General features: G+C 31.8%; 1 pseudogene; it reads left to right on the top strand.

The window, feature by feature from the left end:
- The first annotated feature begins 4615 nt into the window (after nucleotides 1-4615).
- On the top strand, nucleotides 4616-8089 carry LOC149262282 (iron-sulfur cluster assembly SufBD family protein ABCI8, chloroplastic pseudogene; annotated as a pseudogene).
- The last annotated feature ends 1936 nt before the right edge of the window (nucleotides 8090-10025 follow it).

Raw genomic sequence — 10025 nt, 5'->3', positions numbered from 1 at the left:
CATATCTTAGAAATCGTATCTTGATTCATTTGTGAACTGTATCATGGTTCCTCTGCGGTTATTTCCATGTGGGATTTGTGTAATAGATACTTGTTAATTTTACCTATTTCTATAAAGTAGTTTTCTTTTGAGTTCTTTTAAAGCTGAAATAAAAATAGACCTTAATATGTCATTTTTGTCTCTTTTGTTTTCATAACTAAGAAAATGGAAGTTTTAAACCCTACGAGGGTATTTTTCCTATGTGAGTTATTTATGCTCATGTCGTTGTTATTTTTTGGATCTACATTTACCTCATCAGAAGTTTTTCTATCAGTGTTCTTGTTCACAAAGAGTTTCTTGCTCGTTTATCTTTCATATTTTTAAGATTATTACGTAATGAATTTCCAGACCTTTTTCGGTCTTTCCTCTGTGTTCTTTCACTAAGGTAATTACACCCATTCTATTGGACAGTTAATAAAATTTGTTTAATGTGTGACATGAAAATTCTATAGTATCAACCCATCATTTACTTTCAACAGAAAATCAGTTCTCTAGTAATTTGATAGTATATTTTTCTTTTTTAAGTGCAGAGTTCCAGATAGAATCCCTACTGTAACATTCCATCTATTGTTTTCTACAAAAATTAAAAGTTCTATTCTGGACAGTATATTTCATGTTTCTGAGTTCCATATACTTATCTAGATTCTGAATATTTCTTTCACTGTTGTTCCCCTGGACCAGAATCAACTATACGTTGAAAATTTTCCTCCCACCCTTGAGAGTTGATTTCAGGCCAAAGTCTCCCCCTGAGTTGTCGCTCACATGACAAATTCTCTCATGTAAGACTTATTAGTCTAAGCATCTACAACTATATGGTCTCAACCAGACTTAGCTCTTGCATCGTTTGACATATCAGCATGGAAACATTCCCCTTTTTCCTTTTTTCCTTCCTTCTCCTTCGTTTTTCTCAGGTACCAATACCCTTTTGATCTCTTCTTGGGGAATTCATATTCAGGGAAGTAATTAGGGATAGATAACTGCCTATCGTAACTTCTTGACATGTGAGAGTGACCAGATTTGTTATCACTCAAACATTTGTTTCATTCATAACTTATAAAAATCTTAAATGCATAAATTTAAATAATAATAATATCCAGTTTTTTTTTGCTCGAGCAAATAAATAATTACAATTTTTTGGGACATCACTATATATATATATATATATAAAATTGTTGTTCAATTATATCTAGATAGTGAGTATTTTTAATTACATAGATACATGTTTATTTTGGAATATGATTTATAACATAATATTATATTATTATATTTATCATATCATATAATATAATATAATATTAGAATATTATATTATAGTATAAATTAAAAATTATGTATTTGATATAATATGTATTATAAATTATGATAATATTTAATTATATTTAGGTAGGCAATATTTTTAATTTCAGAAATAGGTGTTTATTTTGAGTTATTATTTATAATATAATATCATAATATTATAAATTATAGTATAATATATAATGTATATATATAATAGAGTTATAGTAGGAATATATATATATATATATATATAGTTTAATTATATCTAGATAGTGAGTATTTTTAATTACATAGATACTTGTTTATTTTGGGATATATATATATATATATATATATATATATATATATATATATATATATGTATTTTAATTATATCTAGATATTGAGTATTTTTAGATACATAGATACATGTTTATTTCGTAATACGATTTATAAAATAATGTTAGAATATTACACTAGTAGAAAATGAGAAATTAGTGACTAAAAAAGTTAGTCACCACAACTTTTCCAAGTGAAATACTACATAAAATGAGCAATCTTAAATGACCGAACTAAAAATGACTAACATAAATCACTAATTTAGTCGTGGGTTAAAATATGTGACTAGTTAATAAGTAATACAACTAAAAATGACTAACATAAATGACTAAATTAGTCTAAGAACAAAAATACAACTATCTAACTAGTACTACAATAATATGAATTAGTTTTTTATATTAGTCATCTTAATTGTGTCAAGCAATCTAAACTTACAAGTGATAGGGGATTGAAAGGTTGTTAAAGATTGGTTTAAAGGTTATCATTCTTAAACACTTCTTCATTCTCACATGGTGTATAGGTGAGCCAACTTTACATTATTTATCTCTAATAATTTGTAATTTTAAAAATATTTATTTTAATAAAAAAATTATTTTATGTAGTTTTTAAAAATCTATTCATTGAATCTAATTGGATCTAGTTCCAATTTGAAATTAATCTTAAGAGAAATTTTGATTTTTAAGACTATAATATCAAATAAAAACTACTTTAGTTTCATATTAACCGACCTAGATCCATCTTAACCCCAGATCTATCAAGCGCCGAGAGGGATCCAATCTCTCGAGGCGCAAACTTCTTTTGCTAGTACAAAACTTGAGGAAATGTTTTCACCTTGAGAGATTGGATCCCTCTCGGCAGTTGATAGTTATAGGGTTAATATGGATCTAGGTTGGTTATATAATACTATATAATATCTATATTTGTATTTTTGTCTCTTTGTTATTCCCTCTCTCTATATGACCCCCCAAACATACACACACACTCTCTCCCTCTCTTCCCCTTCTCTCCCTCTCTATTTATATCCTTCTCTCTATTCCCCTCCCACTCTCCTCTCTCCCTCTATGTTTTTGTTGTTCCCTCCCTCTCCTTCCCCCTCCATTTCCATCTCTCTCTCCTCATCTCTATCTTCCTTCATCTCTATCCCTTATCTCCCACCTCCCTCTATCTCTCCCCCCAAATCACTCTCTCTCTCTCTCTCTCTCTTTTCTGTCCAACTCTATCACTATCTCCCCCCTCCCTATCCTTCTCCATCTCTATGTAACCATCTCTCTTCCTTCCCCTTCTCTTCCGATATCTCTTATCTCTTCTTCTTTCTCTTCCCTCCTCTCCTCTCTCCCTCACTCTCTCTCCATCTCTCCCTTATCATTCCTCTCTTTCTCCACCTACATATCTCTCTCTCTCTCTCCTCTCTCTTCCTTCCTCTCACTCCCTCTCTCCCACCTCACTCTCTCTCCCCCCATCACTCTCTCTTTCCTTCTCTCTCTACCCTCCAAATTTTTCACTATCTCCATCCCTCTCTCGGTCCCCTCCCCAACTCTCCCTTAAATTTCATCACATTGTATTGTGTTTAAGAAATTATCTAGATTAAAAAAAACTTAATTGGTTGTAAAATATTAAACCTATATTTTGGATCAATGATGTCAAAGAAAATAAAATAAAGAAAAACTTTAAAAGATCATGCACTATATTTAATCTATTATAATTAGTCAATTTGCTTGCTCTCATCCCATCTTAGCTTAATTTTATTAAAACCTTAATTTAATTTCTATGGGTATATTTTTAGTAGTCATGAGGATATAGGGTTTAGATATATTTGAAATTGTAACATTTTCCCTTTTAGATTCAATTAAAAAAAATGTTGTGAAATTAAATTAAAATAAAATATTTTTACTATGAAATAAGTTATGGTTTTTTGGCATGCGGTATTGATAATCCATGGTATTGGCCCATGGTATCATAACAAAGCCAATTTATAAGTTAATATCTATGGTAAAGTGAGGATGAATATCCATGGTTAACAATCTTGTCATATTGTTATAAAATATTTTGATTGTGAAATAATTTATGTTTTTTGGGCATGTGGTATTGATAATCCACGATATTGACCCATGGTATTTAGTATTGTAGCAAAGGCTATTTTTTACAAGTTAATAATATCTACCGTAATGTGGGATTGAATATCCACAATTAAGAATCTTTTCATATTGTTATAAAGTATTTTGGTTGTGAAATAAGTTACGGTTTTTGGAATTGTAGTATTGATAAGCCTTGGTATTTGCCCATGGTATTGTAACAAATCCTATTCACAAGTTAATAACAAAATCAAAATATAACAAATTGAATTTTATTTTTTTTATTAATTTAATTTTTTTATATTATTGAGTCCATATTTAAATGTTTATACTCATCCCAATATCATTTCTAACTTCTTCTTCTTCTTTTTAATTTAGCGCGTTACGAAAAATTAAAAAATTCTTATTAAAAATAAATAATTTAACTCAATTGCAATGTATATATTTTATTTTATATTATAAATATTTCTTTTCTTTTTCATTTCCAGTTTAGCACTGGGTTCAAATAAAATATTCACACATTACAACATCACATTGTAGCACTGCATTTTTCTCTGTGTTATTAATATCTGCATGGAAATGCTAGAAGAACGAAGACCATCAAGGTGATCTATGGATTTCATGGGATTCGAACCCCAGATGGAGTTTGCATGGGAAACACCTTAGGAGAGCATCAACGATTAGAAGGAGGAAGGGCAAGGTCATTGGGCGTGGATATTTTGACCATTTGTACATGGGTATCAATTTGGACACTGGAGAGTTCTTCCTTTTTACTAAAGATGATTTTTGTTCTTATGGGTAAACAATTTCGAGGGTTGATATGATCAAAGCATAAATTTCATCTATGGTTGAGGGTTTAATGATTATGATAATGCAGATCTTGGCAGCCAACGTTTCATCAAAAGACAATGGACAAGTAAGCTTTTTTAATGTCCTTATTGTACAGATCAGTTCACTCCTCCCTCACTTTTCTAGGGTCAGAATGGATGAAATCTTATTTTTTCTTTTCACCAATTTTTGGTGGTTGATTGTTTGTGAAATGGACTCTACCATGCCCAAATTCAAAGAGCTTGAGTGATGCAAGAAAATTTTCTGGTAGGATACAAAAACTTGACCTTCCTTAAACTTTGTTATATGAAATTAGAATTTCTTGTAATCATGAACATATTTTTTTTTTTTTTTTTAATCCTTAGATTCTGATCTCGATGCCTACAGTTTTAAACCATGTTATTGCATTTTAAGTAAAATATAATTAGATCCATTAAACCTTATAAATCTCCAAATCTTAGGTTAATCTCCGCGAAAAAGAAGGAGCTTGAATGGATTTAGCAATTTAGACTGAATGTTTACACAAAATGATTAAAAATGGAAGAACCCAAATGGTCTGATAACTTTTACCCACCCATCAATTTCCAAGACCTTTGCTATTATTCTGAACCTAAACACAGAGAGTAGAAGAAGAAGAGGATCCTGGATGAGGTGGACCATGACCTTCTTGATACTTTTAAAAGGTTGGGCATTCCCTTGACTAGAAGAAGAGATTGACCAACGTTGTTGTAGATGTTGTTTTTTATAGTGTTTTCATTGCTACCATGCATAGGTAGACTCTATAGGCAGTTGATGTTATCTTTTGTTTGTTATAAAAGGTAATTCAAGAGTATCTTGATCTAGTTAGGAGGTAGCTTGGCAGGGTTGTTCCTCCTGCTGATCACTATTATGCTGCATTGATTTTTTGTTTTTGTGATAACTCCTTCTATTAAATCCCCAGGCACACTTTGTCACCCACGGAAATATCCACTTATTTCAGGATGAATGAGATGGAGACCAGGTAGTTTGAGAGGACTCTTATTGTTGTAGATGAGAGGAGTTTTGAGAGGTGAGAGGAGTTCTGTGGTATATATTGAAGGATGCACTACACAATTTTATGAAACCAATAATCTCCATGCTATAGTAGTGGATCTCTATTGCACTGAAGGAGTAATGATAAATTATTCCACTGTAAAGAATTGGTATGTTAGGGACGAGGAATCCAAATGTGTGGTTCATAATTTTATTACGAAAATAAGCTTGTGTGATGGAGACAAATCAAGGATTTCATGGACCTGAGTAGAGACTGGTTCAACAATCACCTGGAAATAGTTGAGCATTGTTTTGAAAGGTGATGATGTAATTGGAGAGTTCTATTTTGTTGCCTTGAAAAATAACTATCAATGGGGGGGACAAAGATTATCCATATAGGGAATAATTGCAGGAGTAGGATTGTTTCTAAAATTATATCTATAGGCAAGTCAAGGAACTACTACAGAAGATTAGTGCATGTGCAACCAAATTCTCATAATGCAAGGAATTTTTCACAGCGCGAGTCGATGCTCATCGGTGACCAGGTAGTTGCAAACACTTATCGTTACATTCAGGTACAACTTGAGTTGCATTCTAAAGTCTCTAATTTCATTTATTGATAGTCCTTCTAGTGTCATTGTCTCTCTTAATTTTATTGTGGTAGGATTGGAATGGGTTAAAAAATCAAGCATATCATTGATTAAAATAGACACACACATGTCACTACATGTCATTGTGCATACTCTCTATTTTTTATACAATTAGAAATGAGCAATATGATGTGTGCACAACCAAAAATCCTAGAAGGCATGATGCATCCCGTCTTAGCATGGAAATCGAAACCAAGAATCATAAAATATCAATAAATTTGTGACAAAGAGTAAAAAACAAAATAAAATATTCCATGCAAACATTGTCTATTTAGTGCAAGATGCTACTAATATTTCATAATTTTCATAGATGGTGGATGTCATGAAAATACCCTCAAGCAAAGTTACTGAATTGAAGATAAGATGGTCAGTGCAACTATTTACTTTAAATAGGCTAAATTTAGGTAATTAAAACAAGTTTGAAATCACTAGAAACACCATACCTGTCTACTTTAAATAGCCTAAATTTAGGCAATCAAAACAAGTTTGAAAATCACTAGAAACACCACCCCCACATCATTTTATTTCGAGTTGTACAAGATATTATTGAATAAAATTATAGTCATTTCCATTTAAATTGACCGTACATAAAATAACAAACAAGGTTTATTCTTTTAAATCTATATCCATCATTAAATATAATATGACAAGTATGGCTCATAATTTTAAAGGCTATATCCATCACCAACTATGAGATAAGAGTTAAGGAGATGAAAAAATGGTTGTCTTGATATAACATGTAAATGCCATATTACTTATAACTCATGCATATTGTATCTTATTATGCATATGTTAATTGTATAACTTCAATCTGGGTAATTTTTTAGATTTAAATTTCAAATATGTAGAAGTTACATTACATTAGCTTAAATCCGCACACAAATAAAATATCATAAATATGGCAGGGGAATGAGCAAGCATTTTCACATTGGTTTAAAATTTCCCCTTGGTTGTTGAAGAACCAATTCAATGCTATTTTTGGTGGAGTATTAAGTTATTAACCGAAGATAAAAAAAATGTTAGTCTCTTAAATGACTGAAAAAGGATGTTTAGAATGTTATATAGAAGTTACATTTCACGTAGCTATATCTACCCTCACATAACTATAATATTCCAACTCCATCTTTTTATATAGAAGTTACATTTCATGTAGCTATAGAAGTTAGAATTATGTCTTTTAGATAGAAGTTACATTTCACATAGCTATATCTACCCTAGCATAACTATAACATTCCAACTCCATTTTTTTCACACTTTTCAACGTTTCAAATATTTGTCTATTTTAGTGTGATTATGAAATTAAGTAGTTGATATTGTTTAAGGCATGTCCTATTTGCAAAATTTTGAATTCTTAAGTGAGATCTTGGGTAGGTTTTTGTTACTACCATATATCATGTTTTAAGTAGACGGTGTTTTATAATTCACCCAAGAGACTTTAGGAGAAACCCTTTTTTTTGTAAGCTTGGTAGGACTCCTCTTTTCGTGTTTTAAAATGTTCATTATCCACCCCGCTACAGGGGAGGGTAGCGCAAGATTTGAACTCAAGACTTCTGGTTCTGTGAGACTTCATTTCCATGGCCATTGCCACTTGAGCTACCCCAAGCGTGCGAATTTAGGAGAAACCTTGAATTGCATGCTTGTTTCCATTATACATCTAATATTTGTAACCGTTTCCATCTGAAGAACCCAATAGCCCATGTTGAACATGAAGTAGCTACCTCAAAAATTGGGGAATATTAGTTATTATATTTCTAGAGGGGGATAGATCCAAAGAAGGCAATGATATCTATCATAAATGGATTTTTTCAGGTTGTATTTAACGAAATCCCACTAGAATTTGCTACTAAAGTAAATCAATTGATGAATTTGAAGCTTGAAGGTAGTGTTGAATAGGTGTTGCGGGGTATCTGTATAACACTATATATCTAGATGATTCTAATTCCATGAGATGGTGTCTCAATAACGCTTTTGTCCAATGATGGGTGCTATATGTAGATATATTTCTCATGTCTTATAGGTAAACCATATCATTATATTTCTATGAAATCTTGGAATGTGTTCAAAGTTTGTCTCATATAAGGAGATATGTATGTACCCTTGAATTTATCTATGTTGTAATAAGATCAAGAATAAAGTTTTCATTGCAAACAATTGGGATCTACCATGTAAGTTTACTTTACTACATGAAATTCTTGATTTGTTAGATCCCAACTAGTTAGGGTTGAATTTATTTTTCTTGTAATGAGATTAAGAATAAAGTTGTCATTTTAATCACTGGAATCTACCATGTAAGATTTATTCACTACATGAAATTTTTTATTTGTTAGAACCCAACTTATTTGGATTATGAAGAGTCCTCTTTCATGAAAATATTATGAATGCTCTATTCTTTCTCAAAGAATTACATATTACAGAAAGGTGGAAAATATATGAGATGCACCTGAATGGTTTCTATTTTTAAATGTGTGGAGGAAGTATAAAATAATTTTCAGTTGCATTCAAATATTTTTGAGCACCCACTAAAGTGCTTCATTTTCCTCCTAGTTATTCCAATTTCTATTATCCTAATGCTTCTAGAAGTCCTTCTCCAAAGTGATCCCTTAACTATCTTGGAGAGAAATTGATTACTTGATTAGAACCCACAGATTACAATTTGATTAGGAGCAAGGGATAAGAAAGCTTCATATTCTTCAATATATTCCACAAGTTAAGAGAATATTGAATGGTTTCCTTTATGTTTAATAGATACTATAATCACTCGAGCATTTGTTAGGATTTTGAGACCTTTTTCAATGAATTTTTTCTAAAAGTTATGTTCTCAATTAAAGAAATTAAATAAAAGGTGAAAAAGATGCAAAGAAAGGATTTTTTGTTTTAGTGCCTAAGTATGCCTTGCTAATGTGAAGGGTTTGGTGTTGGCATTATGATGCATGTGTTGTACTTGATGGCAACCCACTTGTAGCAAAACAACTCACTTGTATATGGTAACTAGATAAATCTACATAAGAGATATCAGATGTGACAAAATGCATAACAACAATGTTTACAGATGTGATGAAATGCAGGACAGTTTCAAGGAATCAGTTCAGAAAGAAACTCACTCACATGAAAGATCACAGTATAGCAGGTGAATAACAAAGAATTACAGATCAGTCTTCACAGAATGAAGAAAGAGAGGTATATGTAGGTTCACTTTGACCAAGCTACATATACACACAGTTTCACCGTATAAAAGTTGCGTATTCGTACACACACTTTCATGTAAGGAAAAGCATGTATAGCTTCGAAAACTAAGTTTTTGGTCCGAAATATTTGGTCCATGGTATTTTTATCCATGATATTGGTCCAAGGTATCTGGTATGAGGTATTGACCCTAGGTATTTGGTCTAAGGTATTGGTCCTAAGTGGCCTTGGTCCATGGTATTGAGAAAGGCCTAAAACTATAAAAGGAGGAGAAGATCATTAGGCCAAGGTGTGCAAGCATCGAATATCTGATGAAGTGTGAGATCTAGTATGGTAAACGTTCCAAACCAGTAACTAGGATCCCCAGGGTGGAAATTATAGATTCTATAGAGGTGCGGTGATTCTTCCAACACCCCCCCAAAGGCAACTTGGGGGAATCGAACCTGTGTCCAAGCTCTAATACCATGTGGAGATTTGCTGTTACACCAAAACCCGCAGGTGTTGGTAAACATGACAAACCAGTAACTAGGATCCCCAAGGTGGAAATTACGGATTCCATAGAGGTGTGGTGATTCTTCCAACATTGGCCACTTTCCAAAACAAAACGATATCAAACATAAAAAAATTATGATACAAGGAAGTAGAT

The sequence above is a fragment of the Pinus tabuliformis genome, chromosome 6 (genome assembly GCF_031772625.1).
Source record: "Pinus tabuliformis cultivar Carrire ecotype Pingquan chromosome 6, CPIR1, whole genome shotgun sequence".
In the NCBI taxonomy this organism is placed as follows: Eukaryota; Viridiplantae; Streptophyta; class Pinopsida; order Pinales; family Pinaceae; genus Pinus; species Pinus tabuliformis.
Note: the sequence above shows the minus strand (reverse complement) of the source record. Positions and strands in the feature narration are given on the sequence as shown.